General features: G+C 41.7%; 1 pseudogene; it reads right to left on the bottom strand.

Annotated features, from left to right (window-relative positions):
* Positions 1-17,190: 17,190 nt before the first annotated feature.
* Positions 17,191-17,869, bottom strand: LOC101281484 (S-phase kinase-associated protein 1-like; annotated as a pseudogene).
* Between the last annotated feature and the right edge of the window lie 9,656 nt (positions 17,870-27,525).

The raw sequence follows: 27,525 nt of genomic DNA, 5'->3' as shown, positions 1-27,525 counted from the left end.
AGGGAAGGTGGTTTGCATGACTTTTTAATTCTATTAGGTTACTTGCTAATTGGAAAATTTAAAACCTGGGTCTACCTTGAAAATGAATAAATAAATCTCTCAGTTTAGGGTGGATAAGTTGTTACACTGCGTGTTACATAACAGTCTTAAGCTGTTTGGGGTTAGTTTCTGTAGTTAAAACAGTGCTTGAAAAAAACTGAGAACGGTCAATGATACCAACATGCAAATATTTGTAGGCAAACAGAAGCAGACCATATCTTCAAGGACTTGAAAGGATGCTTGGCTGGTGTTATCTTCCCAGAAGCTAAAGGCTTACAGCCAACCAGGGCAGAACCTCCCAGTCTGAGCCACCAACTCCTCTTGGAAAAGGTTCACAGCAGGGCTTCCCTGGTGGCGCAGTGGTTGAGAGTCCGCCTGCCGATGCAGGGGGCACGGGTTCGTGCCCCGGTACGGGAAGATCCCACATGCCGCGGAGCGGCTGGGCCCGTGAGCCATGGCCGCTGAGCCTGCGCGTTCGGAGCCTGTGCTCCGCAACGGGAGAGGCCACAACAGTGAGAGGCCCGCACACAGCAAAAAAAAAAAAAAAAAAAAAAGGTTCACAGCAGTATATTTGTCCAGATCCTTATTTTCCCTTTGATTTTTTCTTAACTTGCAGTTTTGATTAATTACAAACATATTGATGTTTGGCTATGAGGTGTGGATGCTTCTCTGTACTTTCTCAGTGAAGGTTAGACTAAGGTGGCACACAAAATCTAATTAGTCCTTTTGAAGTCCCCTCCAGACCCCATTTCTTTCTAAGCCTCTCCCTTGGATAGTCTCAGGTTAAGTGTGTGGTCTCTTCTGGTGTGTGAAAGGGTTTTCATTATGTGTTTAAAAGCAGTTAGCATGCTACACATATGGAAGTATTTAGGGGGAAGTATACTTGTGTCTGCAACCTACTTTGAAATATATGTATATTTCTTATATAAAAAATAAGATGGATGGGTGAAGGAATAGAGCAGTGGATAGATATGTGATAAAATAAGAATAGTAAAATGTGAATTGTAGAATTACATAGTGGGCATATAGAGATTCACTGTAAAATTCAACTTTTATGTATGTAGGGAAATTTTTGTAATAAAATAGTGGGGGGGGGGAAGGGCAGGTTTCTATCATGTAGGATTATCACTCGGATAAAACCCAGGCTACAGAATGAATTAACTGTTAATGCTACAGGGAAACTCGGGGGGTGTTAATTACCTCTGGAGTTTGGAAAATTCTGTCAACATGAATTTGTTATTTTTTAATATATATATTTACAAATTATAAAACCTTGCTTTTTCTTAAAATACAAGAGTTACAGATGTGCATGACTTAAAAAAGTGAAACTTCTGCGAGTATTTCTTTTTTTTTCTTACCCCTTTTTCCCTCCTTGTTTCCATGATTTCTCCAGATTGGAAAAATCTGCATGAGCCTGTATAGCACTTTGTTTTTCAATGGGACCATGATATACAGGTCGTGATAACTTGTTTTTTATCACATAATAAAGGTGGAACATCCTTCCACGGCGTTACGTGTGAATCAACCTGCATTTCTTCTGAAAGCCTCCATGGCACTCCAGTTGTATGAATACGCTGTAGTTGATGTAACCAACTTTTGACTGATATTTTTCAGTTGCCATAACAAAATACCACAGACTGGGTGGCTTAAACAACAGACGTTTATTTTTTCACAGTTCTGGAGGCTGGAATTCCAAGATCAAGGTGCTGGCAGATTCAGTTACTGGTGAGGACTCTCTTCCCAGCCTGTGAGCAGCTGCCTTCTTGCTGTGTCCTCAGATGGCCTTTCCTCTGGGCGTGTGTGGAGGAAGAGATCTCTGGTATCTCTTCCTCTTCTTAATAAGGACACCAGCCCTGTAGGACTGAGGTCCTACCCTTATAACCTCACTTAACCTTCATCACTTCCTTATAGGACCTGTCTCCAAATACAGTGACTTTAGGGTCAGGGCTTCGACATATGTATTTGTGGGGGAAGACCGTTCAGTCCACAACAATAGACATTTAAGTTGTTTCAAATTTGTGGGCTACTATAAGCAAGTCTGCAGTGAATTTACCTGTGCAGTGGATGTGGAATTGCTGGCTTATAGGTTATACACTTTGAATGGGCAATGCTAATTTATCTGTTGGAACTAACTTACGTGATAATTTGTGTTTTCTGCACATTGCCCACAGTCACTTCTTACCAGATCAGTGTTTTTAATACGTGTCAGTGTGATTAGTGAAATATTTTGTGTTAATTTGTTTTTCTTTGATAGCTGGTGATTACACATTATTGTATTTAATTGTCTTTTGTATTCCTCTGGGTTTTCCTCTTCATATCTTTTAGTATGTTTCTACAGGGCTATCTGGATTTTTTTTTAAATTGATTTAAAAGACTCTCTTCACATCAAAGAGTGAAGTCTTTGTTGGTAACAAAGCTTGCGAGCATTTCTCTTCAAGGTATTTTTTTGCCTTTTAATCTTAGTTCTGGGTTTTATAGTTTCTTATCCTACTGAAGCCTTTTCATTTTCTACCGGCAGTTTTAGTATATATATCAGAGTACAACTTTGCTCCTTCGTAAATTGGTGTTGTCCATTTGTCTAACTGCTTCTCCACCTTATCCTCTGTTAGGGGGTAAACTGTGGGCCCCTCAAACTCCTATGTTGAAGGTTTAACCCTCAGGACCTCAAAATGTGACTGTTTTTGGAGATAGGGCTTTAGATAGGTAATTATGGTAAAATTAGGTCGTTAGGGCGGGCCCTAATAAGATGTGACTGGTATCCTTACAAGAAGAAGAGATTAGGACACAGGCCACATAGACTGAGGGGTGATAGTGTGAGGACGCAGTGAGAAGGCAAAGTTCACAAGCCAAGGAGAGAGGCCTCAGAAGACATCAACCCTGCGGACACTTTGATCCTGGATTTCCAGCCTTCAGAACTGTGAGAAGTGGTACCTCCTGTGGTTTTGATGTGCTTTTACTTTTTCCCTAATGACTAATGAGCTGAGCATCTTTCCATGTGTTTATTGGCCATCTGTATATCTTCTCTGAAGAACTGTCTATTTAAGTGCTTTGCCTATTTTTTAATTGAGTTTTTTTGTTGTTAAGTTGGAGGAGTTCTCCTACATGGATTTTGAACTGTTTCCCAAAGTGTGTTCCTTGGAACACTGGTTCTGCAGAATCTTACTTTTTATTTATTTATTTATTTACTTATTTTATTTATTTTTTGGCTGTGTTGGGTCTTTGCTGCTGCGTGCAGGCTTTCTCCAGTCACGGTGAGTGGGGGCTACTCTTGGTTGTGGTGTGCGAGCTTCTCATTGTAGTGGCTTCTCTTGTGGAGCACAGGCTGTAGGCACGCAGGCTCAGTAGTTGTGGCGCACAGGCTTAGCTTCTCCGTGGCACGTGGGATCTTCCTGGACCAGGGCTCGAACCTGTGTCCCCTGCGTTGGCAGGCGGATTCTTAACCACTGTGCCATCTGGGAAGTCCCCTGCAGAATCTAATGGGCTTTTTGAGTAAAAAGGGTTCTGAGACCAAATACTCAGAGTATGCTCTGGGTTAAAGTTTAAATTGGTTTCTTACTAATACATACAGTAAATCTCCATGTGGGGAGAGTATACAATATTTCCCAAACTTAATTGACCACAGAATGCTTTTTATATAGGACATTTTGCAGGACTAGAGTTTTGCAGAACAGGATCTCGAGACTGTTGGCCTTTAGCTGATTCACTATGTCAGCTTCTGTAGATTTCCTTCTTTAACCGTATGCCTACATTATTTTCTCTCTCATTATCTGTTTCCTTAATGGCTTCTGGCTTCTCCTCAGCCTCCTCTCTTCCCTTTTACTCATTCTTTCTAGTCAGTGGGCAACGAATCTTGTTGATCCTTCCTCCCTAAAAGTGTTTTGAATCCACCCAGTTCACTCTGTTTCTTTTTCCTCAGCCTTGGTTGCTTGGACTTCTGCAAAAGTCCAAACCGCTCTTTACATCAGGCTACCAGAATGATCTGTTAAAAATATAAGTTAGATAAAGTCATTTCCCAACTGAAATTCTATAATAGCAGTTAGCAGTGGTGTGTCACAGTCATTTTGGGCTGTGTTGGAAAATATTATTCAAGCAGCAAACTTAGTGATGTCTATTAAAAAAAAAATAAATTAGAGCAGATTCAGTTCTCTCCGATCTGTTCTTCTTGAAAACAGAGAAAACAATCCTTTCTTGAGGGGCAGAGTTAGAGGGGTATGAGGTAGATTGCATATTATCTACTGCCTAATGTCTTTATACCATAATAACCAACTGCTACTGTCCTACAGTTTATATTTTGTGGCAATTATTATAGTAACAATTTGTTTCTTCTTGGCATTTCTTGAGTTTTGGCAAAATGTGATTATACTTCCTGCATCTTAGAAGAAAATGTAAGTAAATCTCACTTCCCAGTGGTTCTCAACAGGGGGCGGTATTTCTTCCAGTCTGGGGTTGTTTGGAATGGGTATGGGAGTTGGGAATGTCATAATTATTGGGAGTGCTACAGGCATGGAGTGTCTGCTGCCCAGGATGTTAAATATCCTGCAATGGATCAAACAGTTCCAGACATAAAGAATTGCCCCACCCCCAAACGTCCTCATCATGAAACACCATAACAGGGCCACAAGTCTAAAACTGTGTGATGGATAATTTCTAAGTGAAACTGCTTTTCCCATCCTCTCTCTCCGTTGCTGGGAACTAAAACTTAAGTCCTTTGTTACTGTGCAGTCTTTGCTACTGATTAATGTGGGTGGGCATTCTTGCTGTTTTTGCTTGTTCCTCTGATCTTAACCCCAGCCCAAGACTTTCCTTTAAATATGCCTGCTTTCTCCCCACAAGGCAGGACGGTAGTTTTCAAGACGCTAGTCTGCTACTCTCCTCATTTGCTGGAAGATCAATAAAGTTCTCTTTCCTTTATCCTCAAAACCTCATCCTTGTTATTCTCATTTGGCATCGGGGACAAGGACCAAATTTTCGATAACGATAGTGTCTGTCATCACAGCGTAAACTTAACCCTGCCTGTGGTCCTTCATCAGACCTAGCCCCTGACTGTGTTTTCAGCCTAACACACATACCCTCTCCTTCTGCTCCCTATTATTCTCCAACACATGCAAATTTATTGGGCAAATGAACCGTTTATGTGTTTTTCTACCTGGAATGCTGTTCTGTTCTTGACTAGTTAAAAAACTCTTCATACTTAGCATTTATTCCTCTGTAAAACCAGCTCTGACCCTTTCTACTCCAAGGGGAGGTTAGTTGCTCTTTTCTCTGTGTTCTCATAGGAGCCAGCATATATCTGGTAGTCACTGGGGATGGTCTAAATATCTTATATCCCCTTGTCTGGGAACATGGTAGGATTATATTCCCCTGTCTCTCCTTAAACTTCAGCAAAATCAAATGACTGTGTAACTGCCCAATGGAAGCTTTAAGAGGCAGTCACAGTAGGCCATTTTCTCTTCCATTCTGCTCTGGTAACTTGAAGTAAGCCACATGGGAGCTGCTCTGACCCTCGGTCCTAGAATTAGGATGGCAGGGAGCTCAAGCACAATTGACATGTAACATGTCAAGAATAAGAAATAAACTATGGCAGCTCTACCCACCCCCAGTCCCTCCCATCAGGAAACTTGCACAAGCTTCTTAGATAGCCTCATCCACCAGAGGGCAGACAGCAGAAGCAAGAATAACTACAGTCCTGCAGCCTGTGGCACAAAAACCACATTCACAGAAAGATAGACAAGATGAAAAGGCAGAGAGCTATGTACCAGATGAAGGAACAAGATAAAACCCCAGAAAAACAACTAAATGAAGTGGAGACAGGCAACCTTCCAGAAAAAGAATTCAGAATAATGATAGTGAAGATGATCCAGAACCTCAGAAAAAGAATAGAGGCAAAGATCGAGAAGATGCGAGAAATATATAACAAAGACCTAGAAGAATTAAAGAACAAACAAACAGAGATGAACAATACAATGACTGAAATGAAAACTACACTGGAAGGAATCAATAGCAGAATAACTGAGGCAGAAGAACAGGTAAGTGACCTGGAAGACAAAATGGTGGAATTCACTGCTGCAGAACAGAATAAAGAAAAAAGAATGAAAAGAAATGAAGACAGCCCAAGAGACCTCTGGGACAACATTAAACGCAACAACATTCACATTATAGGGGTCCCAGAAGGAGAAGAGAGACAGAAAGGACCCGAGAAAATATTTGAAGAGATTATAGTCGAAAACTTCCCTAACATGGGAAAGGAAATAGCCACCCAAGTCCAGAAAGCGCAACGAGTCCCATACAGGATAAACCCAAGGAGAAACACGTCAAGACATGTAGTAATCAAATTGGCAAGAATTAAAGACACAGAAAAATTATTGAAAGAAACAAGAGAAAAGCGACAAATAACATACAAGGGAACTCCCATAAGGTTAACAGCTGATTTCTCAGCAGAAACTCTACAAGCCAGAAGGGAGTGGCATGATATACTTAAAGTGTTGAAAGGAAGAACCTACAACCAAGATTACTCTACCCGGCAAGGATCTCATTCAGATTTCATGGAGAAATCAAAAGCTTTACAGACAAGCAAAAGCTAAGAGAATTCAGCACCACCAAACAGCTCTACAGCAAATGCTAAAGGAACTTCTCTAAGTGGGAAACACAAGAGAAGAAAAGGACCTACAAAAACAAACTAAAACAATTAAGAAAATGGTCATAGGAACATACATATCGATAATTACCTTAAACGTGAATGGATTAAATGTTCCCACCAAAAGACACAGGCTTGCTGAATGGATACAAAAACAAGACCCATATATATGTTGTCTACAAGAGACCTACTTCAGACCTAGGGACACATATGGACTAAAAGTGAGGGGATGGAAAAAGATATTCCATGCAAATGGACATCAAAAGAAAGCTGGAATAACAATACTCATATCAGATAAAATAGACTTTAAAATAAAGACTGTTACAAGAGACACTACATAGGAAGGACACTTCATAATGGAAGGAAGGACACTACATAAAGGAAGGACACTACATAATGATCAAGGGATCAATCCAAGAAGAAGATATAACAATTGTAAATATATATGCCCCCAACATAGGAGCACCTCAATACATAAGGCAACGGCTAAGAGCTATAAAAGAGGAAATTGACAGTAACACAATAATAGTGGGGGACTTTAACACCTCACTTACACCAATGGAAAGATCATCCAGACAGAAAATTAATAAGAAAACACAAGGTTTAAATGACACAATAGACCAGACAGATTTAATTGCTATTTATAGGATATTCCACCCAAAACCAGCAGATTACACTTTCTTCTCAAGTGCACACAGAACATTCTCCATGATAGATCATATCTTGGGTCACAAATCAAGCCCCAGTAAATTTAAGAAAATTGAAATAATCTCAAGCATCTTTTCTGAAGACAATGTTATGAGATTAGAAATGAATTACAGGGAAAAAAATGTAAAAAACACAAACACTTGGAAGCTAAACAATACATTACTAAATAACAAAGAGATCACTGAAGAAATCAAAGAGGGAATCAAAAATACCTAGAGACAAATGACAATGAAAACACGATGATCCAGAACCTATGGGATGCAGCAAGACAGTTCTAAGAGGGACGTTTATAGCTACACAAGCCTACCTCAAGAAACAAGAAAAATCTCAAATAAACCATCTAACCTTACACCTAAAGGAACTAGAGAAACAAGAACAATCAAAACCCAAAGTTAGTAGAAGGAAAGAAATCATAAAGATCAGAGCAGAAATACATGAAACAGAAACAAAGAAAACAATAGCAAAGATCAATAAAAGTAAAAGCTGGTTCTTTGAGAAGATAAACAAAATTGATAACCATTAGCCAGACTCATCACAAAGAAGAGGGAGAGGACTCAAATCAATAAAATTAGAAATGAAAAAGGAGAAGCTACAACAGACACCCCAGAAATACAAAGCATCCTAAGAGACAACTACAAGCAACTCTATGCCAATAAAATGGATAACCTGGAAGAAATGGACAAATTCTTAGAAAGGTATAACCTTCCAAGACTGAACCAGGAAGAAATAGAAAATATGAACAGACCAATCACAAGTAATGAAATTGAAACTGTGATTAAAAATCTTCCAACAAATAAAAGTCCAGGGCCACATGGCTTCACAGGTGAATTCTATCAAACATTTAGAGAAGAGCTAACACCCATCCTTCTCAAATTCTTCCAAAAAATTGCAGAGGAAGGAACACTCCCAAACTCATTCTATGAGGACACCATCACCCTGATACCAAAACCAGACAATGATACCACCAAAAAAGAAATTTACAGACCAATATCACTGATGAATATAGATGCAACAATCCTCAACAATATACTAGGAAACAGAATCCAACAACACATTAAAATGGTCATACACCATGATCAAGTTGGATTTATCCCAGGGACGCAAGGATTCTTCACTATATGAAAATCAATGAGTGTGATACACCGTATTAACAAACTGAGGAAAAAAACCATAAGATCATCTCAATAGATGCAGAAAAAGCTTTTGACAAAATGCAACACCGATTTACGATAAAAACTCTCCAGAAAGTGGGCATAGAGGGAACCTACCTCAACATAATAAAGGCCATATACCACAAACCCACAGCAAACATCATTCTCAATGGTGAAAAACTGAAAGCATTTCCTCTAAGATCAGGACCAGGACAAGGATGTCCATTCTCACCACTATTATTCAACATAGTTTTGGAAGTCCTAGCCATGGCAATCAGAGAAGAAAAAGAAATAAAATGAATACAAATTGGAAAAGAAGAAGTAAAACTGTCACTGTTTGCAGATGACATGATACTATACATAGAGAATCCTAAAGACGCCACCAGAAAACTACTAGAGCTAATCAATGAATTTGGTAAAGTTGTAGGATACAAAATTAATGCACAGAAATCTCTTGCATTCCTATACACTAATGATGAAAAATCTGAAAGGGAATTTATGGAAACACTCCCATTTACCATTGTAACAAAAAGAATAAAATACCTAGGAATAAACCTACCTAGGGAGACAAAAGACCTGTATGCAGAAAACTATAAGACACTGATGAAAGAAATTAAAGATGATACCAACAGATGGAGAGATATACCATGTTCTTGGATTGGAAGAATCAATATTGTGAAAATGACTATACTACCCAAAGCAATCTACAGATTCAGTGCAATCCCTATCAAATTACCAATGGCATTTTTTATGGAACTAGAACAAAAAATCTAAAAATTTGTATGGAGACACAAAAGACCCCGAATAGCCAAAGCAGTCTTGAGGGGAAAAAAACAGAGCTGGAGGAGTCAGACTCCCTGACTTCAGACTATAGTACAAAGCTACAGTAATCAAGACAATATGGTACTGGCCCAAAAACAGAAACATAGATCAATGGAACAAGATAGAAAGCCCAGAGATAAACCCACGCATCTATGGTCAACTAATCTGTGACAAAGGAGGCAAGGATATACAATGGAGAGAAGTCTCTTCAATAAGTAGTGCTGGGAAACTGGACAGCTATATGTAAAAGAATGAAATTAGAACACTCCCCAACACCATACACAAAAATAAACTCAAAATGGATTAGAGGCTTAAATGTAAGACCGGACACTATAAAACTCTTAGAGGAAAACATAGGAAGAATACTCTTTGACATAAATCAGAGAAAGAGGTTTTTTGATCCACCTCCTAGAGAAATGGGAATAAAAGCAAAAATAAACAAATGGGACCTAATGAAACTTAAAAGCTTTTGCACAGCAAAGAAACCATAAACAAGACGAAAAGACAGGCCTCAGAATGGGAGAAAATATTTGCAAAGGAATCACTGGGCAAAGGATTAATCTCCAAAATATATAAACAGTTCATGCAGCTCAATATTAAAAAAACAAACAACCCAATCCAAAAATGGGCAGAAGACCTAAATAGACATTTCTCCAAAGAAGACATACAGATGGCCAAGAAGCACATGAAAAGCTGCTCAACATCACTAATCATTAGAGAAACGCAAATCAAAAGTACAATGAGGTATCACCTCACAGCAGTTAGAATGGGTATCATCAGAATATCTACAAACAAGAAATGCTGGAGAGGGTGTGGAGAAAAGGGAACCCTCTCGCACTGTTGGTGGGAATGTAAATTGATACAGCCACTATGGAGAACAGTAAGGAGGTTCCTTAGAAAAGTAAAAATAGAATTACCATATGATCCAGCAATCCCACTCCTGGGCATATACCCAGAGAAAACCATTATTCAAAAAGACACATGCACCCCATTGTTTATTGTAGCACTATTTACAATAGCAGGTCATGGAAGCAACCTGAATGCCCATCAACAGATGAATGGATAAAGAAGATGTGGTACATATATACAATGGAATATTACTCAGCCATAAAAAGGAACAAAATTGGGTCATTTGTTGAGACGTGGATGGATCTAGAGACTGTCATACAGAGTGAAGTAAGTCAGAAAGAGAAAAACAAATATTGTATATTAATGCATGTATATGGAACCTAGAAAAATGGTACAGATGAACCGGTTTACAGGGCAGAAGTTGAGACACAGATGTAGAGAACAAACGTATGGACATCAAGAGGGGAAAGCTGTGGGGGGTTGGTGGTGGTGGTGTGATGAATTGGGCTATTGGGATTGACATGTATACACTGATGTGTATAAAATTGATGACTAATAAGTACCTGCTGTATAAAAAATAAATTAAAACATTAAAAATTAAAAAGAAATAAGCTATGCTATGTTAAGCCACTGAAATGTTTAGGTTGCTTGTTACTACAGCATAACCATGCTCATATTGATGGATACCCCTGTTACAGCTCTTATCACATGGTGGTGTTACTGTTGATTTTCCATAGTTGAATCTTCACAGCGTTCACTGGAGATTTGTTCTGGTAGAGACTGTGCTGTTTTCACTCCGATGTTGCCAGAATTTTGCAAAGTCACGAGCTGTATTAGTTATTTATTGACACATAACAAATGACCCCAAAACTAGCCATTTAGAGCGATCGTAAACATTATTCTCCTCATGGTTCCAGTGGGTGGTTCTGGCTCTATGTCACTTGTGAGGTTGCAGTCAAGAGATCAGTTGGGGCTCCAGTCCTCTGAAAGCTGGGCAGGGCCTGAAGGATCCAAGTTCAAGGTTGCTTTCTCACATGGCTGGCAAGTTGGTGGCCGTTGCTGAGAAGGCTCCGTTCTTGCCCACAGGGGCCTCTCCACAGGCCGTTTGAATGTCCTCACAACATGGCAGCTGGCTTCCCTCAGGGCAATACAGTAAGTCCCCTACGTACGAACGAGTTCCATTCCGAGAGGGTGTTCTTAAGTCCAATTTGTTCGGAAGTCCAACAAAGTTAGTTTAGGTACCCAACTGACAAAATTGGCTATATAGCACTGAAGTGTAATAGGTTTATAATTCTTTTCACACAAATAATACATAAAAATCAAACACAAAAAATAAAGAAAATATTTTTAATCTTATAGTACAGTACCTTGAAAAGTACAGTAGTGCAGTACAACATCTGGCATACAGGGCTGGCATTGAGTGAACAGGCAAGAAGAGTTACTGACTGGAGGAGGGAGAGGAGGTGGGAGATGGTAGAGCTGAAGGATCGGCAGCAATAGGAGATGGAGGGCGAGCTGCAATTTCACTCACGTCTGACGTTGACAGAATGCAAGTTCGCATCTTTGAAAGTTCGCAAATTGAAGGTTCGTATGTAGGGGACTTAGTGTAATCCAAGGGCGAGTGAGATGGGAGTGATAGTGTCTTTTATGACTTAGCCTCAGAAATCACACACGGTCACATCTGCCACATTCTACTGGTTAGAAGTGATTCACTAAGTTGGGCCCACCTTCAAAAGAAAGAGAATTAGATTCTCCCTTTTGGAGGGAGGAGTGTGACTGTGGTCTGAACATTTGTGCCTCCCCAAATTCCTACCTGAAATTCTGACCCCTGAAGATTATGGGATTAGGGCCTGGGGCATTTGGGAAGTGAGTAGGTCGTAAGAGAGGAGCCCTCATGAATAGAATTAGTGCTCTTGTAAAAGAGACACTCTCAGGGATCCCTTGCCCCTTTCACCATGTAAGGAAAGAGTGAGAAGCCTTCAGCTATGAACTAGGAAGAAGGTTCTCACCACAAGGTGGCCATGCTGGTGCTTTGATGTTGGACTTTCCAGCCAACAGAACAGTGAGAAATAAGTTTCTGTTGCTTATAAGCTACCCAGTCTGTGGTATTTTGTTACCACAGCCTGAATGGACTAAGCCAGGTATCAAAAAAAAAAAAAATTCTGTGACCATGCCTTTAAACGATCACACTAGCACATAATGGGTCCTCAGTAACTACTTCCTGAAGGAATGACCAGCTTTTTTATTCCGTCTGGTAGAAAGTGCCTCAGCCGGTTTTCTCTTTGACTTCAACGTGTCCAAGTTGTTTTTTCCCCTCTCTTCAATTAACCTTTATTTCAAACTTCATCTCTTCATTTCTTTAGCTTATTTATGCTTCAGAGAATGAATTATGTATTACCAGTACCAGACAAGTTTTTTGAGTGTGCCTGAGGAGGTTCAAACAGTAGGAGGGCTAAGTCTCATCTGGCCTGTAAATTAAACCCCCCCAAATCATCACAGGAAATAGAAAATTTTATCCTTTCCAAACGTTGAGAAAATCATCTTTACCTTGTTACTAGAGGTTTTTCCAAACAGCCAGTGAGATGTGGGATTTCATCGTCACCATTTCTAACTGCAAAGAGGATCATTTTCCTCACCTATGGTTTTCGGGACAAAACCCAGGGTGGTCTCATTAGTCAGGTCATTTTGTCAGCTTTAAGCTGATGTAAGATTCTGGGTAGTGTTTCTGTCAACTGCATTGCCTCAGCATGGCCTACAGTGCTAAAAATATTTCTTTCCAAAATGCCTGAACTTCTAGGTTTGTTAAAGTGGGTTGCGTTAAATGTTCACGTCTTCAGTTCAAGAGATATCGTTTACCTCCAGTTTCCTTAGGGAGAAATGGAGCTTCTTGTTGACTAAAGCTCTTCCAGGCACTGTCTTCTCACGGGGAGACCCTTGCTGAGCCATGGCATAGAATCCTCTTGGTTAGTGGTGATTTCTTCCAGCTTCTCAGAGTGGGAATGGGACACCTGGGGGGTCAGGGCTGGTGCACCAACCCAGGTGATGACTCCCGTGTTGGTGAGGAAAGGCTGTAGCTGGAGCCCATCCTTGGCCCTCCATTGTGTACGCACTCTGTGGGAAGTATGGAGGGAGAGGTTCTCCAGCGTTCGTAAGCCACCCCACCATCTGTGCTCCATCTATGGCACTATGTAGAGCCCACGTCTCATCCTCCCCAGAGGAACCCCTCCAGAGCCCAGGCTGTTCAACCCCGTCTGTTTCTCTCCTTCACCGACGTCTCCACTTCTACATATGCTCATCTGCTTTATTTTGGGAGGAAATTTCACTGTACTCTACTGTCTTCTTGTACATTTTATAGCCAAGCTTTACCAGGATGGTTAACTGTTCTCCATTCACTTCCTCACAGTGAAGTCCCTTTTTATCCTCCTGCACTTGCAATATTGCCTGTCTTGTATTCCAGTGCATTGATGTCTCCAGGAAACATTTTGGGAATTGGTGGGGGCCTCATAATGATCGTGGGCCTCTAAAGGAATGTAGCAGGTGGAAACCAGGGATGCGGGATACTCCACACGTATGGATTCGTTCTACACAGTAATGAATTGCTTTAAACCTGTCTAACTCTTCAATGCCCTGCTGGTTACTTTTATGAAAGCAAACCTGTTTGATTGTATAGACGCCAACTACTTTTTATATAATAAAACATTTTTTAAACAGTTTGAGTATATGCTGACTTTTCCAATAATGCTGCTACAAAGAGTTTAGCATCTTAGAAAACTCCCTGACTCCTGGGAGCCACTTGTATTCGGATTGTCAATGCTATACACTCCCCCCATCTGTTCTTTTAATGGCAGTGTTTCTGTGATTCTGCATGTAGGTGCCTTTGTCTTTCTTCTCTAAGACTCTTTTTTCTCCCTTTTCTGCAAATGTACCTACTTTTGGGGCTCTGTATCTCACATGATTATGTCAAATTAATCTAAGCAGCAATGGATTTAGGTTACGTATTGCTTTTAGGTGGAGTAGCTGTACAGTGTAATGATTAAGAGTACAGATTCTGCCCAGCTCTGCCTGGGAACAAGTCCTGGCTCTAACTTTTAGTAGACCTGGGGACACAGCATCCTCATCTACAAATAATGAGACCCACTGAAGAAGCTGGTGGGGGTGAGGGCTAGGTACTTTCCCATAATATCTTTATCAGGGTTTACTGTATAACAAAATGAACTCAGACAAAATTTCTCCACATACACAGGCATTTGTTAGTCAAACAGTAACAAGTGAACAGAAAACATGCATATTCTCTTTTTTTGTGAGTGTGAGACGTGCTCTGTCATTTTTTAGCTGTTCTGGCTTTCACCTTTCACGCAAGGTTGACTTGAGGTGCTCTGACAGGTAGCATCGGGCAAATCCCATAACAGTGGACAAATACAGGACCATTTAGGGATTGAGATTTGGGTACCATTCCCAAGGATGCAGGTCACAGATCTTGGTAGATTCTTATACCTTGTTGGAGGGGGGAGATATCCTAAAAATATGTTAGCCAGAGTACCTTAATGTTGCCTGTAAAGAGTCTTCCTTGAACATTTATTATGCTGTTTAGCAAGCCATTAATTTCACCAGTAAGAGTCTGTTTCTGACGCTCATCATGCTAATTAACCCAACCTTGAGTGCTGATGGAAATACAGATAACAGAAACTTTGTAGTAGCTGCCTCTGGAGTGTGGTCCTTCTGATATGACATCAGTTAATCATTCTGAAATACAGATTTTTTTATTAGAGCAATGCATTGGCCTTTCGTGTTAGAGCTTTGACTAGCTAGAACATACTTAAGTGGGAGCATTTTAGAGTAAATTACAGACCTCGTACCACCTCTTTGGGCTGTTGTGCTGCTTAAGTGAGTTACTATATGTGAAGTGCTTAGAGCAGTTCAAGCGACGTTGTATGTGCTGTATAAGTACAGTTGACTGTTGAGCGACATGGGTTTGAATTGCATGGGTCCACTGACATGTGGATTTTTTTTCAATGGTAAATATACTACAGTACTGTATGATCTGTGGTTGGTTGAATTTGCAGACATGGAGGACCCACCCTAAATTATATGTGGATTTTCAACTGGTGGAGGGTTTGAGCCCCTAACCCTCACGTTGTTCAAGGGTCAACTGTATATGCAGTATTGTTATTATTGTTAGTAGTAGTCTGAGTGCTTTGACATATGTTGTCAGTTTGGTATCCTAATATGGTCTTATTTTCCCACGAATTGGCTGGGTTCTCACACAGCAAACTGAACAAAAAGCATAGTGCAGTCCCTCCACATTATTCAGAGATTGTGTGCTTGCAAATTTACCTACATGCTAAAATTTACTGGTAACCCCCAAATGAATACAGCACTTTCGGTCATTTCTGAGTATGCACAGAGTGGTGAAAAATGAGGGTCTGGGGTCCACCAAAATGACCTGGAACAAGGTGATGTTCTGTCTCCTCATTGCAGCTCTCACACTGTAAACAAGTGTCCTTCTCGTGGGTCATTCAGAGACAAGTTTTGCATTTGTTGTTATTGGTGGTGGGTGATTTCACTGTTTAAACAACACCCTTGCTTAGTGCCAAAGTGTTGTCTAGTCTTCCTAAGTGCAAGAAGGCTGTAGGGTGCCTTATGAGGAAATATGTGTTAGATAAGCTTCATTCAGGCATGAGTTATAGTGCTTTTGTCAGAATTTCAATGCTAATGAATCAATGGCATATTCTAACTAACGTGTCCTTGAGCAGAAACACACGTAACACATTGATTGGTTGATGAAAATGTTGTGATCGGAAGCTCACAGGAACCTAACCCTGTATTTCTCCTAGGAGCCTCGTTCAATACTCATTAAGTCAGTGTTCGTGGCAACTTTATAGAACATAGCGACCATGAGTAATGTGACTGTATCACTTTCTTGAGGCCGCCTTTTCAAAAGTGTTCCTCTGCAATGATTCAAGAATCTCAGGGGCAGGACCGGTTACAAAATTTGTAGGCTCACGCAGAATAAAAATGCAAGACCTGTTGTTCAAAAGTTAAGCAGTTCAAGATGAACATTGAACCAGGTAAGCTGAGCATATGGGGTCCTCTGCGAGTGCAAGTGTCACAGGCCCACAGAGATGGTCCAGCTCATGGGTTTACTCGATCTGAAAGACTGTACCTCAAAACAGCAGGCTGGGAGAGAAGGGGGAGAATGTGATGAGCCCACAATGGCTCCTGCTTTTGGTGGCCGGTGTGGAAGGTGTCACAGTTGAAAGTGAAGGCTCACAGTTCAATGGACACAGCTTGTCCACTAGTGTATAATGTCCTTGCTGGTCCAGGCCCTGCCCAGGCTGCCATGTTCCTATTTTTAGAGTTCCCATCACATGATCAGTTACCCATCCCCAAAGCACAAACGCCATGGGAGGGTAGTCAGCTCTTGGTAGAGTGTGGAGTGCAGCCCAGACTTCTCCCGCCTTTTTGAAGCTCTCTTTGGAGGACTTATTTGGCATCTCATCTCAGTCCCCCCAATGGTTTTCTAAAAGGTTTGATTTGGGGGAAGCAGATGTCCTTAATATTTTTACCCAGGAAGTTCCTGGAACTTGACGCTAATTTGACTTTTCTTATTCTAAAGGTCTTCACAGCACAGCAAGGGGGAGGGGACAGCTTTGCTAACTTAAAGGACCAATTAAAAAAAAAAGAGAGAGAGAGAGAAGATGAGGATTTAACTTTTTTTTTTTGCAAGTTGTTTTATTTACAGTGCCAGCTTTTAAAGGTCACTAAGGTAAAGTTAACTGGACAATAAACTAGGCAGAAATAGCTTTACAAAGAGAGGGGAAGCCCAAAATGCCACTTTCTATAGAGAACCCACAGTTCAAGTTTATTCAGAGCAAAGAAAAAAGAACTTTTGATCATACTAGAAGAAACTGAGCCATGAGTTTGCAATCTGTGCTGCAACTACACATGCAACGAGGATGACATTCTGCTAATACAACTGATTTGCTGCTGCATTTGTGGACCGTTTTTCTAATATTAACAATTATAAACAAAGCAGTGCAACTAGTATTTGCAACAGTCCTTACAGTGTTACAGCATCAGACACAAAATTTCACTTCTCCTCACACCACTGGTTCTCTTTGCATACCTGGGCTTCCTCTTCTTCAATAAAATCATTTTTGATATTGAATGTCTTTCTAATCTCCTCAGGAGTTTTCCCCTTGATCATATTGGCAACAGTCTTGCAGGTAACATCAAGCAAACCTTTGATGTCTAAGTAGTTTGCTGCCAGTATAAGCTCAAAAAGTGTTCCTTGGGCAACTTTCAGGAATTCTTGATCCCAAACAGGGATGTCATCTGTTCGCTTTTCTTTGTCCTCACCATCCTGAGGAGAAGGAGAATCACCCCTGTGGTGGGTGCATCACTGAACGACCTCTTTTAATATCGTTGCGTTAACATTTGGCACGGGGACTGGCTCATCATCTCCTTCATCACCCACTCCCAAATATTTCAGCATGGTCTTAATCGTCACAGATTGTTTCGCAACTTCAACATCAACTTCAAATATCTCTCCATCAGAACTCTGCAACTCAGCTGAAGGCATGGTGTTAGGACTCAAGGAGATGGCAGGCCAGAGGCTGATGAGAGCAGGGCGGCGTCTGCAAAAAGAAAAACAGAAAAGTGGAGAACAAGGGCAGCACTGCAGAGCGGCACGACGTCTGCCTCGATTTAACTTTTTAACTCTCTCCTTCCTCTCTCCTTCCACATACATACACACGCTCATGCACACACTTCCAGTCTCCCTAGCCTGGCAATTCAGTTAAATGATACCTTTTGGTTATATCAATGTCTCGGTTTTCTTACTGTGAAATTTAAATGTAATTCACAATTTTTCTATTTATTATGTCGTGCGTCTTATCATGCATTACTTCCTTTGTTGTACAACTCTGCTTGGAATAAAATTTATTTTTTAATTACTTAAAATAAAAGGGACCAATAGTTTCATCCCCTCAAAGTGTGAAAGCCTGGGAGTTTGGCCGCATGTGAAGAGGCTCCTTATATTACCCTACATAGAAAATAATGACAGTGCGCTCCAAGGTACCGTCTGGCTCTGCCTCGGAGCAGCAGTGAAGAACTGACACAGAGATGTCATACACGTTCATTTCTTTTTTTGGTTTGGCCTGTAAAGAGGTTTTTTTTTTTTGTAAAATTTCAAACAAGTTGTCAATATTTAAATTTCATAAAGAAATCTATTGTAGCCTCTCTGGGAAAAATCTGTGGATCTGAAAACAGATGGCTTATATTCCCACATCTGCCGTGATCTGGAACTGACAGCAGCTTCCCCTACAGGCAAGCACGAGCTTTCCTCTTCCACAGCCCCCTGTGCCCACACCTTCCTTTCACCTGCTGGGCCATGTGGGCAGGGCTGAGAGATGCTGACGGGGACTGTTCTGAACCCACGGGTGCCCAGGTAGTGCCAGTTGTTAAATATTCAATATTTTGAATATCACTCCCTCCTGGAGCCATTTGAGCTGCTAACCTTGCTCTGCAGAGAAGCAGCTGTCAGCTTCTTGCTAAAAAACTAAATTCAGACTCCCGGGTCATTCTGTTACAATGATTAATCTGTTAGATTGTCAGGGTTCTTCACCCTTTCATTTATCCGGAGCGGGGCTTCTAGATGAGTCTAAGGGATTCACTAACTGTGGCCATGTCTCTGCTGATGGAGTGGGCACCCTGGGAAGCCAATCTGCATGAGGACTGAGGCCCTTCCTGGGGGATAATTCGTCCTGATGAAACAAGGAGCCAGCTCTGGAGAGCCCGACCCTGTTAGAGGAAGCTCCGCTGTCAGATGACGGTGTGAAGTCTGTCATCCGGATTTCTCTCTGCATCCAGCCCTCACTGGATTCTCTCTGTACTCTCGGAGAGTAGAGCAACAAGTAAAAAAGGAACAATTTCTCTACAAACCCTTGGGTATCCCTTTAACAGAGTTGAACATAAAGAAGATAAAGAGACATTCTCCCATCAGTTCCCCATGGGCACTTTCAACACTTGGAACACACCTGTACACCTGGCAGACACTCCAGTGCCCCGTGGGAGAAGACATGTGGCCCCTGTGGATGGTTTGGGGTCCTAACTAATCAGCATCACACCTTTCCAGATCCTGAAAGTGTAGCAGACAGAAGGAACCAAATGGGTTCAAACTCAGAAATTGAGAATATGGCAGGGTGGTTATATTGTCTGCAATTTTCTTAAAATATTTCATTGTGGATGGTGGTGTGTGGGGGGTGTGTGTGTGTGTTTATTAACTTCAATATATACCCTAGGAACTGTTGATTAGCATTTCGATTATTTGTAGTCCGGTTACCTATTGCTGCGTAACCCACCCTAAAATTTGCTGGGTTAGAAAACAGCATATTACTATCGATATTTCTCATGGGTCTGTGGTTGGACTGACTCAGGTGGGCAATTCTCACTTGGAGCTTTCTGCGTCGTTGCCGCCTGATGACAGCTGGGGCTGGAGGCACCTGGAGCCTTATCTGGGCTGCATGTCAACATGGATTCTCTCCTCCTGGCTGGCACCTGGGCTGGGATGTCTGGAACAGCTGGGGCCTAGCTGAGCATCTCTTTCCCCTCAACCCCAGCCCCTCCCCTCTCGCTCCTACAATGTGCTGCTGTCTTATTTTGCCCCTTTAGTCTGTTGGTAAATGTCTTTCCCTACTCCCTCCCCACACTTTTATTAACAGTTTCCATATTAAACTCCCCTTGCATTACCCAATCTGAGGGCGTCCTCTCTTTCCTGCCTGGATCCAGACTCAGACACTAGGTCAGCTGGTTTCTCAACTAGGGACCATTTTGTCCTTCAGGAATGTCTGGACAGATTTTTGGCTGCAATTAAGGGAGGATGCTACTGGCATCTAGTGAGTAGAGGCCAGGGATGCCGCTAAACATCCTACAGTGCACAGGACGGCCCACAACAGAGACTTATCCACCCCGAATGTCAGTAGTGCCCAGGCTGAGAAACCGCACTCTAGGTGTTAACTCTCACGTCTGCTCTACAAGTATAAACTCAACACAAATCACATAGGAATAAAACTATATAACCAACGACATTTAAATTAACAATGTTAATTGTAAGTGAAGGATGCTGTTGTTTTGCTGAAATTAAACTGCTGCTCACACAGTACGAGGTGGTCCTGACTGCTGGGCGCTGGTTGCGTGTGAATTTGGTGGATGTCCATCCGTAAACCAGCCAACTCCCTTCTCTCCAGACGTCTCTCTGCTCAAGCTCCCAGGACACCTCTCCTCCTAGGGCACACAGCGGGGTCTTGTTGGCTTTTCCTTGGCATCAATATAATTTTCATCTAAAGTCTACCACTATCGTTTCTCTCATTAACTCGTTTCCATGGAAGTTATGCTAATTGGTACCAATATACACATGATTGCCAAGGAGAACCCTATGACAGTTCTCAATCCTTCAGATATTTTTTTAAGATTTCGTCGAAATGAAGGTAGGAGACTAAAATAGAAGGTTTATAGAGAGCTCATGGCACCCTGAGAAGCTATCCTTGGAGTCCTGGGAGAGAACCACTCTTGTGATGTTCGATGGAAAATGGAAACAGACCCCGTTCCTTCTTGTGGTTGAGGATGGAAATACAGAAAGCCTCCACTGCGGGCAGAAGCCTTTGCTAATGGACAACCACAGCTTTCTTCTTGGCTCTTTTTGTAGTGCCTCAAATATAAAGAAAGGACTTTCTGATTACAGCTTTATCCCCTAGCCACACAGCAGAAGTTCTTACACATTCCAGTCAACATGTTTTGCTTTCTCAGCTCTGGCTTTCTTAATGAACTTCCCCCGTGACAGGAAGATGGCAACATGAAATTCTTCTCTTCATCAAAGATATTTGTTGGATTTCCTCCTTTTTCCCCTGGCTGGGGAAGTGCGTAAGCTTCTGAGGGCTGTTGAGTTTGCACTGTACAGACCAGCTCTGTAAAGAGGCTGTGTTCTCTATTCCACCCAGGACATGCAGACCTCCTTCTTGCATTTAATGACATATCCGGCCTACCAGATCCATCTTGTTTTGCTCTTTCTTTTGTTCACGTGTTAGCACCTTTTGCAAATCTAAAACAATTATGAAGCCATTTAGAAACAATAATGCTTAAGTGCAAATACTTAAATGTTATTAAACTGTTGGCATCTTGCTGAATTATTTCCTTATGGTTAATTACTTCATTTCTTTATAGCTAGCCATGATTGATTCCTGCTTAGGGCTGTTTCTACTCTGTAAGAAAATATAGTTATATACTTTAAAACTGTAAGGGATGCCCACCACTGCTTTCCAAACTCTCTGAAAGCATTTTTTTTTTGGTCATGGGAGTTCTTAATTTTAATTTAGTTTTTATTTTTAAATAAATATTTAGCTACAGTGATTTTGATGAAAAGCTCTTTACTGGCTTAATGAATTTTATGGGTCTATATAACATCAGTGTCTTAATTACTACAAATGGATAATAAACCCTTTCTCATATACGGGAATAGGAAACACACAGAGTGAGTGCCATTAGGAACAATTGGATTTTCACTTGATAATTCAGTAAAAAGAAAAAAAAAAAAACGTAAATACCGCAAATAACAGCCCAAGGGGTAATCTCTGCAGCTCCACCAGAAACCGTAGAGTGTAACTAATTTTTACAGAGATTTTCTCTGTGTTTTTTGGGCTGTGACAAAAGCAAAGTATAAATTCATGCAGGGAATGAAATAGTTGTTCATTTGATAGGTGCTAATTAATTTCTCCCTGTATGTCAGAGACATTTAATTCCTCATCATAAAAGGTCCTTGAATTTAGGAGGACACCCGGAGAGGAATCTGTGACCCCAGGCGAATAGTTGCAGTGTACCAGGAAGAGTATCGTGGGTTCTTATTGTGTGTGTGGCTTTAAGAAATTCACTTGGTTTGAGAAACTGTCACTGCTGATGCAGAGTGGGCTTTGCCTGGTTAGCAAAAGGCCAATCAGAAAATAATCTCAGAGAGGTAGTAGGGTCAGTACTTCAAATAAGTGAATGAAGAGTTATTTAGTAGATCTTGAATGAGCTGTTGAATTGTTGCACTCTTAATATTTACAAATCAGAGGTTTTCAAGCTAGAGTGTGTCTAAGAACTGCTTGGAAAACGAGGTAAAGTGAAGATTTGGGAGCTCTTCTCCAAGAATTGATTCAGCAGGTTTGGGTGGAGTCTAGGAATGCTTTATTGATAAGAATCACAGGAATGGACCACATTTTGAGCACATTGATTTCTTTTGGTGGGTTAAGCATTCCCCTTGAAGTTATTCCTTTTATTTTTTTCCCCCCATTACATAAAAGCATTGAATTTTACTCAGTCCCTCATCAGATGGGCCCAAATTTCAAGTTAAAAATCTTAAGACCTGTTTATACACAGGAGGTATTTTCCCCACCGTCTTGGCCGTGCAATGCGTTATGGTCCTTGGATTGTGGCAGCCCAGAGATCGTTCTAGAAAATGGCAGTTGTTTGAAAAAGCTTGTAAATTGAGTACGTGACTGTATCGCTACCTTTTCTTCATAGCTCTGGTTTGAATTAAGATAGGGAAGCTGCAGCCCAGGTCTGAAGAAAGATTGTGCCCCCAGCTCCAAAAACGTAATTTATAAGCTTCTTGTAACAAGATTTTGGTTGGACCTATGTCTGCGATGTTATTTGATTAAAGATTTATCACTTTAATTGGGGGTTAGCTTTTATTTCTGATCGTATAAAGCATTTCCTTTGTCCTATATTTTTCTCCTTTGCATCCCCACCTCCATTTTTAAACCCTCAGTGCTCCATAATGTGTCGTTTATTTTCAAATGAACTAGTCACAAAACCAAAACATTTTCTTCATCTACTTCAATTTAGGATCTTAAGAAACTGACCCATTTTCCTCTTTGAAAAAAAAAACCCAACGTTTTCCTCTTTGAAAAAAAAAAAAAGGGTCCACCATATCTAACCTAAAAGGACCACTGGGGTCCTAGGTAATTCTTATATATCACTTATTAGTACAAAAATTGAGATTTAAGTTTTGATTCAAAAAGTAACATAGTTTCAATTTTTCAAGGATTTAAAAAGTACAAAGGAGAAAATAAAAATCGCCCATTGTACTACCCTGATGTAACTCAGTTAATATTTTGGCAGAGTTGACTTTCCGTCTTCTAAGCCTAGATTTTGTTAAAAGGAGTTTAAATTTTACAGTACTCGCTCTTAGAAATTTATTAAAAACCTCTGACCTATGTGGCCACGTTTTGTCTTGTGTTTTGGAGCATCTCCTAAGAGGAGAGAGACTACACTGTGGGGTTATTTTTTTTTAAATTTTATTTTACTGAAGTATAGTTGATTTACAATGTTGTGTTAATTTCTGCTGTACAGCAAAGTGGTTCAGTTATATATATATATTTTCTTTTTCATATTCTTTTCCATTATGGTTTATCCCAGGATTTAAAAAAATATATTTATTTACTTATTTATTTATTTGGCTGTGCCAGGTCTTAGTTGCGGCATGTGGCATCTTCATTGCCGCATGTGGGATCCTTAGTTGCGGCATGTGGGCCCTTAGTTGCGGCATGCGGGATCTAGTTCCCTGACCAGGGATTCAACCTGGGCCCCCTGCGTTGGGAGTGTGGAGTCTTAACTGCTGGAACACCAGGGAAGTCCCTATCCCAGGATATTGAATATAGTTCACTGTGCTATACAGTAGGACCTTGTTGTTTATCCATTCTATATATAATAGTTTACATCTGCTAATCCCAAGCTCCCACTCCATCCCTCCCCCACCCCCTCCCCCTTGGCAACCACAGTTCTGTCTCTGTGGGATTGCTGGAGATACTTCTAGGCTTTGCACCAATTCTGTTATGGGCTCTTTGCTACTGGTTCTCTCTCCTAATCCTCTTGGAGGTTATGGGATCCAATCTGGGGGACCAGTGAAAGAAATTTCTCTCCTCCTCTTCTTCCTTCCTCCTCCCCACTCATTCCTTTCCTCAGCTGGCTCTTCTCTGGGTAAAAACACAAACCTTCCTGTGGGCATCTTATTAATCAATACCCACATGACACACTAGAGAGGTAGATTTTTCTCTCTGTTGTGACTGCTGTCATTTGATATTTGCCATGCCAATAGCCACCACGTGCTGTCTTGTAGTTAAATGACATTTATTTGACATCCTTTGTCACATGAGTAATCTTTATCCTATGCTGCCCATTTATCTTCTTCCGGTCTTTTGGTGACAATCTTTGTTCAAATAATAACAGTAGCATGTATCCATCGGTTATTGACCATTTACAGTGTGCCGGGTGCTGGCATGAGTGCTTAAAACATATTTACTCAGAATCCTTGCAGCCTTCTCTGAGGCCAATGATGGCATCATGTTTTGACAGGCGAGGCAGTCAGGTTCAGAGGGTTAAGAAATTTTCTTTGACGTGGCAGGTTCCAATCCTGGTTTCTTGCATTGCTAGCTCGTGGTGACAATAAACGGAGACTGGTTTCTAGGCAGTGTTATTGTTTGTTTTAAAATTCTCTACAGTCAGTGCTCTTTCTTATTTCCTGTACTTGGGGAGGATCACACGTCCCACCCCCCCACCCCCTGGCCCTTGGTACATTCCCGCTTCAAAGATTGCTTTGGCTTCAGGTGAGTTTTGAGCTATTTCTAATCCATTTCTTGATTTCGTTTTCCCACCATTTTTCTCAGATGAAGGCTCCTGGACGACAGTCCGGGCCAGGGTTAGCATTGTTTGATGGAGGACGTCATTGGTCTGAGCACGTGAGCCCATGACCCCACTGCCAGGAAAAGAGGAGCGTGGTGATGCTTCCTGGAGGGCTGAGTTGGCCTCGGTCATTGACATTCTCATCCCAGCCCCCAGGGACACCACTGGCCAGGTGTCTCACCACAGTTGAAATGCCCCATGACCCTGGTACAGAGACAAAGTCAATGGTCTGCATTAAGATCGAATCTCTTTCTAATTTGGGTTCTTTAGGAGGGCGCTCAGATATACCAGTGCCCCCGTTTCCGCCAGATGCAGAAAGAGTACCAACCTAGCTCTCCAGGCCATGCCAGCAAGTTGTGTTCACCAGCTGCATTTACCCCCCTCCTCTGGTTGCATTTTCTTCTAAAATGGCTACTTAACAGCACAATGTAATCTTGATCAGCAAATCCCATTAGGAGATGGTCCCTTTGCAGGACAATCTCATCAGAAATTCCCCTGGAGAAAAAAATTATATTAAATTTGGTTGAGGGAATCCTAATTCCATCCAGTACAGCGTCTCTAAAATATATCCTTCTTGTGATGAGACCAGAAAGGCTTGTGGATTCATCCTTATCTTGCTGGTACTTGCTTCGTAGAGATTTTATTTTTACTGTAGAAATGATAAATACAGCAAGTGTATTCCATTTGGCTTTCCATGTGAGATAAAATACTTACTGAAATGAGGAGTGTTGGAAACCTCTGAGACTAGTAAGTCCATAGAACATCTGGAGGAGAGACCAAGAAAATGCTTTTGTAGGTTTTTGTTGCAGGGAGACAAGTGGGACTTGGGCTGTAGGAGGTCGGTGGCTGAAAGTGCTTTGTCTCATTTGAAAAGACGGAACAGGATTAGGCCGGGAGGTCCCCAAGGAGTTGGGAATCACGTGAACCAAGCCTGTTGTAGGCATAACAGACTTTATGTGTGAGAGTTGCTTTGCCAGTCCTGGGACTATTTGCCTGGAATCCAATCTGGGGGAGGAGGGGTGGCCCCTGCAGGCTCCTGTAACGCCTGGCTTGGTTGGGCCAATGGGATGCGTGAGTGGGAGGTTGGAAGCAGAGGTAGGGGTAAGCCAGGGTCTGTTTCCTCCCGTCCCCACCTTTCTGTCTTGGGCAGTGTCTCTGGCAGCAGCTGTGGTTGCTCGGTGGCCTCAGCCCTGTTGCTTCAGGGCTGTAAGGACTTTCTGCTGTTGCTTTTTCCTGGGGCCGCCTCCCTGTCCCCTATTGGCTTCTCAGCTCTTTCCTCCTTTGGGTAATCAATTCCCTGCTTTAAATTCCCTCTGCTTCAAATGCAGAGAAGTTTCCATTCTTCTGGCAGGATCCTGAAGGATGCAACCTGAATTCTTTTTTTTTAGAAGTGGCCCCATGGGAACCATACATGAACCATACATGAGGCAGATACATGTTTGGTTTATTCTTCACTTACAGTCATTCTTGTCCTTCTGGTTCTTCCTCCTTGTATTCCATCAAGGACCTGTTCTAGACTTGTATCTCTGCTGATCAGAGCGCCATTGGAAAAGAATTGTTGGTTTCATATTGATAAGGTTAATTGACTGGATGGATTTTGGGGGTTCAGTAAATAGACTGAATGCTGCAGCCCCAGAGTTGGGAATAGATAGGAAGCCCAGCACCGCCCTGGTCATAGAAACGCTCCTGCTACTACTTCCATGGCTGACCTTTAACCTGACTTTCCATTCTGATGATCCCCGAGACTCAAGAGTCCTGATGGGTAGAATGCTGTTGGCTGAGCTGAAGTCATGAGGCCCCCTCCATCTGTATCAGGGGACATGGGAGTGGGGAGGAAGGAGCCCCACGCTTTGATTTCCACAATGACTGTGAGTCTCTGTAATTACCATCCCACAAGGACCACACACAAAGGAGGATAGACGATACCCCAGGGGGAACTGGGCCACTGTTGGGAAGGGGGTGTGGAAGCTGGGCAGCCATAGTGGGACCAATATTCGCCACCTGCTTGAGGAAGGGTAGTTCTTGTTGGTTACTCTTCCTATTCCAGCTTCTCTGGGGAGGGTCTCCTAGTCACTACTGGTGTTTTTGCTTTTTGGCATTCAGCTAAGAGCATCGTTTCATTTGTCAGTTTACAGATGAGAAGACAGTGGCCCAAGATGCTGAAATAAATGCCAAAGCTCACACAACTGGAAAAGCAGCACAGCTAGGTTTTAGTTCAGGTGTGTCTGGCCCCAAGGCTTTGGATGGCAACCAGGAAGCCTCCTTCTAGAGAAGCTAGTTATGCATGGTCTTTGGTTGCATCACCTAGAAGGAGCTCTGTAGGATAATCTCCCTTCAGGGACTCATGGTGTATACCATACTAGAGGCTCTGAAAAGTCCTAAAATGATAGACCCTTTAGAGCTTTGTTGAACTTATAATTTACTAGCCTAATTTGACCTTGGAACCCATTCTACTTATTAACATCCGTGTTAGGTAGGATTCTCCGGAGAAACGGAACCAACAGGATACATATTCTAAGCTGGAGAGGCAGGGAAGTTGGTGGTATAATTCCAGGCTGAGTCTGAAGCCTGAGAACCAGGGGAGCCACTGGTGTAAGTCCCAGTCCC

This window comes from Orcinus orca, chromosome 10 (genome assembly GCF_937001465.1).
Source record: "Orcinus orca chromosome 10, mOrcOrc1.1, whole genome shotgun sequence".
NCBI classification, from domain to species: Eukaryota; Metazoa; Chordata; class Mammalia; order Artiodactyla; family Delphinidae; genus Orcinus; species Orcinus orca.
Note: the sequence above shows the minus strand (reverse complement) of the source record. Positions and strands in the feature narration are given on the sequence as shown.